Genomic DNA, 6,000 nt, shown 5'->3' on the forward strand with positions numbered 1-6,000 from the left:
AAATCATTAGAATATATTCCCTAGATAAACATAATGTACCACTGTTTACCATCAAGTCACTTTAATTCTCTGAGTCTCAGTTTCCTCCCAGTTAAGTAAGTATAATACCATAAGTACCAATAAGTACCTATCTCTTTCAAGGTTGTGAAGATCAAATAAGATGTTTGTAAAGTGCTTGGCCAACCTCAAAGCACCACAAAAATGCCAAATATTATTATTACAAGGTTTTAAAATGTAATTAGCATTACAGAAATAATGTTCACTAACCTTTACTCCTTTCTAAATCACTATGCCATTTTAAGAACTTTAAGTGATATTACACTTGAGGATAAGTCCCTTGTATACACACATGATATATTTCTAGTATTCTTTATGGGTTTATACTGATAGATCAATACTTGATCTCCTGGTACCCTGAACCTGTGATCAACAACATAAATTGTAATACAGGTGGTCAGGATTAAATGAATGGAAATTTTCCTCCATACCTGGAAGCTACGTATCATAGGGATAGAGCAATGGAGCTGGATTCAGGAAGACATGAGTTCATATCTGGCCTCAGACATTTACTAGTCACAACCTTTATTTGCCTTAGTTTCCTCAACTATAATTTAGAGATAATAATAGCACCTACCACCCCTAGTTTTTATGAGGATCTAATGAGATAATATTTGGTAAACACTTTGCAAAACTTAAAGAGCTATATGAATGCTATTGTTAATATTAATAATACCAATATTGCCAACAGCAGAGAGGATAAGTCTAATATGTAACTGTTTCCCAGTTTGTTGCACTACCTCCAGGCCCAGTAGCATGTAAACTGCTCTGAGAACAGAGACTATTGGGAAAGGTGGTTGCCTTTGGATTCCAAAGCCTGGTATAGTGTCTTCAACAAAGTAGTCTCTTAATAAATGTTGGTTCAATTGAAACAGACTCACTGTGCATTCAGTTTAATTACTAAATCTTCAGGTCTAGTGACCTGTGCCTGAAGATCTCAGGAAACTTAGCACTTTGTGACTAAGTGTTGATGGAAAGGAAGGAAATTTAGCCCTCCTCAGCAACAATTTAAAGCCTTTCCTATCTAACTGCTGTTGGGAACCCATGTGACAAAAACCAATAGGTCATCCTACTCTCCAGTGGGCAGGTGTTTTCCTCCCTAAGAAAAATCACCCTCCTAATTGCTACTCTCCAGAGCCTGCTTGGCCTGGGGGCCATCAGCAGATGAGTAGAGACATTGAACTTTCTAGATATGGTATCCACAGGTCAAAGATCAGATTGACATGAAAGGACAGGAGGAGAAGATTCCATTGATCATAATGTAGCAGTTCTTTGTGTAACAGCCTGCTGCCATCTAACCCATCCTCTTTCAAAGGAAGAGCTAACCCTCCCTTCAAATAGGTCACCCTGAATAGGTTGAACTATATAAGCACCCATGGCCTCTTGGCCCTCTCCAGAATTAAAAGGTATGAAACAGTTTTTCTTGGCTTACATAAATCCATTAATTCCAGTTAACTCTAGGAACAGACAAGAACCTCAAAGGAGCTAATTCTGTTTATGAAGAACCCCATTTACAAAATGCATAAAAAGTCACCACAAATTATCAGGCCATAAAGCTAAAGTGTCACTTACTTGTTTCCCTAGATCAAAGCTATACTAGCTAGATGGGAAATGAGGTGAGATAAACTGTTGGTAAATGTCTCTTTAGCCTCAGCAACCTGCCTTAAGAAGAGAGCATTTGTTGTCAGCTTCCGCTGACAAATCACCTTTCCCTTCCCTGGTAACTTCCTGCTCACACTAATCAGAGTGTAGCTGAGGTCATGGCTTCCTCCCATGAGCTATTAATATGCAGCTAAAGCAACAGGTAAAACGCTCTCCTAGGGGGCTTCCTTCCTCCATCCTCACCCCAGGATTCGATTAGTATGACAGCTGGTATCCAGTCATTCCTAGGGTCTCTAAACTAGAGAAGGTAAAGTTGCCACTGCTTGACAGCTTTTTCTTTTCCAATACTCATTTATTAATTTGTGTTTTAAAGTTGATTTCTCCGTATTTAGCCATTTAAGTACAAAGGTCTCCTCCTTTCTTTCCAAACCTTAAAAAGCCATCTCCCACCAAGCACAAAATGCAGGTGAATATGCAAAAAGAAAAGGGCTTTTGTACAGAAAGTCATCATTCAACTACAAATAACCCTAGACTTTTCTTCCAGACAACAAGGATAACACACATTTTCCACAACTCCTGTCTGCAAAAAACACCCTTGCCCCTAACCTGGTCAGCTACACATGGTTGACTGTCGAGGAGATAGGCTTTTGTGTATCTCTCTCTCTCTCTCTCTCTCTCTCTCTCTCTCTCTCTTTCTTCATTCTCTCATGCAAGTCAGATGGTGAGACTTGGGACTGAGCCTTCTTAAAACTGACAGTAGTGAGTACTAGGAGTGGTTGCTAAGGAAATGACGAGGGAGGGACTAATTCGAGCTAGGGTATGAATTAATCTTACAGGTATTGGACTGGACATGAAAAGCATTACAGTGTTTCAAAAGCCTGGAGATGGGAGATTCCCCCCCCCCCCCCCCTCGGGAGTCACAAAAACATAAATACCCAGACCTCATTTTAAGACACTTGTGGCAAACTAGTGGGTTTGATTTAGGCAAAATGAGTAAAAAGTGAAAGAGTTCTCTCCCCTTCGGGTATCCAAAATCTCCCTCTCCAGACAATCAAGGCTAAGACCTAAAATCATACAAACCAGGGGTACAGTGGCTACCGGGTTGGCAGGAAAACAACTGTAAAGAGCCTCAAAGTGATTTCCCTTCAACATTCTGCCTTTCTACTACTACCAGCACTCCCCTTGCCACACTTTTTAAAACCTGTCATTCTGCCACCTAAAATCCCAGTCGAATCAACGTGAGTAAAGGATAACCTTAAAAAAAATGGGAAGGGGTAGCAAAAAAGCAAAGAAAATCAAGGCAAGGAGTCTGAGTGTAAACGAATATGTTGGAAATAACACAGCTTGCCTTTAAAAAAATCAACAGAAACACACACACACAACCCTATAATACACACACACACACACACACACACACACACACACACACACACACACACACACACACACACACACCCATCTACCCCCTCCTGAGACAGAGGGGAACAGTCTGAGCTGCTCTGGTTGAGTTGATCCTAAAGTTAACATTCAGCAGCCCATTTCCAGACAGCAGCGCTAAATCTATTTGGATAAAACGCGTGTGACCCAGACAGTTGGCTTTTGGCCCAAATGCGTTGCACCGGCAGCTCAAATAAAAACAAGGGTCTAAGAAACTCACTCTCCGCTCGTCTCTCTCTCTCTCTCTCTCTCTCTCTCTCTCTCTCTCTCTCTCTCTCTCTCCTCTCTCTCTCTCTCTCTCTCTCTCTCTCTCTCTCTCTCTTTCTCCCTCTCTCCCTCTCTCCCTCCCTCCTCTCCCTTTCTCCCTCTATCTTTTCCTATCTCTCTCTCTCTGCCTCTGGTACAACAATGAAAGAAATGAGCAAAGACAGGACTTGTACATACACTTCATCAGGAGGCGAGTTTTCAATAAAATACGAGAAAAAAAATCCCTTTGAACTCCCTGCCATACAATATATACACAGACACACACCGATAAATAAGTCTCCATAGGGTTACGAGTCTAGCACGTCCCAAGGGGCCAGAAGTAAATCAAAAACACACGCTTCCATCTCTTTGATTAGCCTATTAAGAGCTTAACTTATCCTACAGCATCAGAACTGCAGCTATCATATTAAGGTTGCCCTTTGCGCCCAGGCATAAAATATGCACTTGTCTGACTACAGAAGACATTGACATGCTGGAAGATTTCTGTGAAAAAATGAAAATCATTTCAAAACGTTCTCTCATCTCATTTTTCTCTCCCGACCGCTATTTGATAAGCCATCCGAAAGCTACGGCAAATAATAATTAAAATAATCCATGCTTCAAAAAATTATACATCTATGTAATAACGTAATATTCTTTGAATCACAAAATATTTGAACATCCTAGAATCATTCCAACCCCCGTCTAGTTTTGAAGTTTCAAAAGATTTTTATCTGTAAAAAGGAGTTCAGTCAAGCTCGCCCATTGCCATTTAAAAAAAGCACACAGAAAAAAAGGTCTCTACGCGTTATTCGAGAGACAAGCAAAGCACAAGGAAAAAAGTTTCATTGAATATTGTGAAGACTTCCTTACCGTTTTCATCTTCAAACTCTGATATAAAGTGAGTTTCAAACAATAGAGTTTGTACTGGACGATTCACGTATCCTCTCTCCTCTCAGCCTTTTTTTTTTGCCCACCCCTCTTCTCTTCCCCCCCACCCCCCTTTGCAAAGCCACACCAGTTATTCTGCAACCAGAATAAAATCCTATAGCTTGGCTACAAGGGGCTTTAGAGAACGGACTGACTTGGCAGAAAGAGAGATGCCTTTAATTTACCCAATCTATCAGTCTGAGATGTCTTTGCAAACCTCCCCCCTTCGACTCCCCCACCCCCACCAAAAAAAGGGGGGGAGAAAAAAGAAAGGAAAAGAACGGAAAAGAGACTTATTGGGGGTGAAAGTGGTGCCCTCTCTTTCTAGCCAGTCTAATGCCTTTTCTGTACTAATAACGTGTAAGCAGCATCCAAAAGATATCAGGAGAAAGAAAGACAAGAGGAGCAGAAAGGGGCACCGCAAAGTTTGGAAGTAGCCTAGCTCTCGCTCTCGCTCTCGCTCTCTCGCTCTCTCGCTCTGTCTGTCTGTCTGTCTATTTCTGTCTGTCTGTCTGTCTATTTCTGTCTGTCTGTCTGTCTCTCTCTCTCTCTCTCTCCTCTCTTCTCTCTGTCTCTCTCTCTCTTTCATTACCGGCCTGCCGCCAACTAGAGTGCAGCAGCAGGAGGAAATTTTGGCAGTTTTTCCTGGGAGGCTGAACGCACTGACGTCAGTCTGCAGATGTGCCTCTGGCTGCAGAGGCGTCGGGTGCGCATGTCCCGGGCCGTCACGTGGAGGGGGAGGGGGAGGCAGAGGTACAATCGGGGTAACCCAAAAACCAACCGAACCATTCAGAAGGGCTTAGACAATGTCAACTTTTCCACCCAGTGAATGGGAGAGAGAAAGTCTGGCCCTCTAACCTCTCTGCTCCACCTCACCCCTCCCCTTTCTCCTGAAACCTTCTTTAGAAATCCCAGCCTGCGTTGTTGTTAGTGTTTCTTTTTTTTGGGGGGGGGGGACGATCAGAGAGGAGAGGAAGAAGGAAAGGAGAGGATGAGAGACTTAAGATGAGCTAAAATCACTGAAAGGACTCCCGGGCTTTCAGTGTTGCGGTGGGTTGCATGTGTGTTTAAAAAGGGAAAAAAAAAAGGTAGGGATAGTTGGGAAAAGTTGCAGATATTCAGCGACCGGGAGGTAAAATGAATGGTCTGCTGGAGCAGGCAACTTTGCAGACTACAAGAGCACAAGCTGTCCCAGTGTCTGTTGTCATTCCACTAGCATTTATCCAGCGCCTACTATGTGCTAGGCACTGTGCTAAGCACCGAGGATACAAAGAAAGGAAAAAGACAGTTGATCCCTGCCCCCAAGGGGCTTACACTGGTCTGCCTTAGCTAGGAAGATAGTCACCCCAAAAACAAGTCAGCTAAAATGCCTGCTGAAAGGCTTTCTCACAGACCCTCACATTTTCCACCTGATTAGGAACTTGAGTCTATGTGGAGCTTTTCAGAGAAAAAGGAGAGAGAGAGAGAGACAGACAGAGACAGACAGACAGACAGAGACAGAGAGACAGAGACAGAGAGAAGCGGGGGATGGGGAGGGAAGGTTGCATTATTTCCAGATGAGGGTGAGATTTGAATGGTAAGAACCGTGCATCCAGGGGAAAGCTACAAGTGAAGTGGTGTTTTTTGTTGGGTTTTGTTTTGTTGAAGCCAGCACATTGAATGAAAACTTCAATGACTGGCCAAATGAAAATAAATCTGAAGTCAGACAAAAAACAGGAACCCTGCTGC

The 6,000-nt window shown here is 42.8% G+C and overlaps 1 protein-coding gene across 12 annotated transcripts in view; it reads right to left on the bottom strand.

The window, feature by feature from the left end:
• Positions 1–4,955, bottom strand: part of ADAMTS6 (ADAM metallopeptidase with thrombospondin type 1 motif 6) — a 343,812-nt gene extending 338,857 nt beyond the window's left edge. For 5 of the 12 annotated variants that reach the window (XR_011966189.1, XR_011966190.1, XM_072605078.1 and 2 more), the window contains exon 1: positions 4,216–4,955. The gene's annotated coding sequence lies outside the window, so the exon portion shown is untranslated. The remainder of the gene's footprint in view (positions 1–4,215) is intronic. The other 7 variants (XM_072605071.1, XM_072605074.1, XM_072605076.1 and 4 more) reach the window with 3 other exon arrangements.
• Between the last annotated feature and the right edge of the window lie 1,045 nt (positions 4,956–6,000).

Source organism: Notamacropus eugenii, chromosome 4 (assembly GCF_028372415.1).
Source record: "Notamacropus eugenii isolate mMacEug1 chromosome 4, mMacEug1.pri_v2, whole genome shotgun sequence".
Classification (NCBI taxonomy): domain Eukaryota; kingdom Metazoa; phylum Chordata; class Mammalia; order Diprotodontia; family Macropodidae; genus Notamacropus; species Notamacropus eugenii.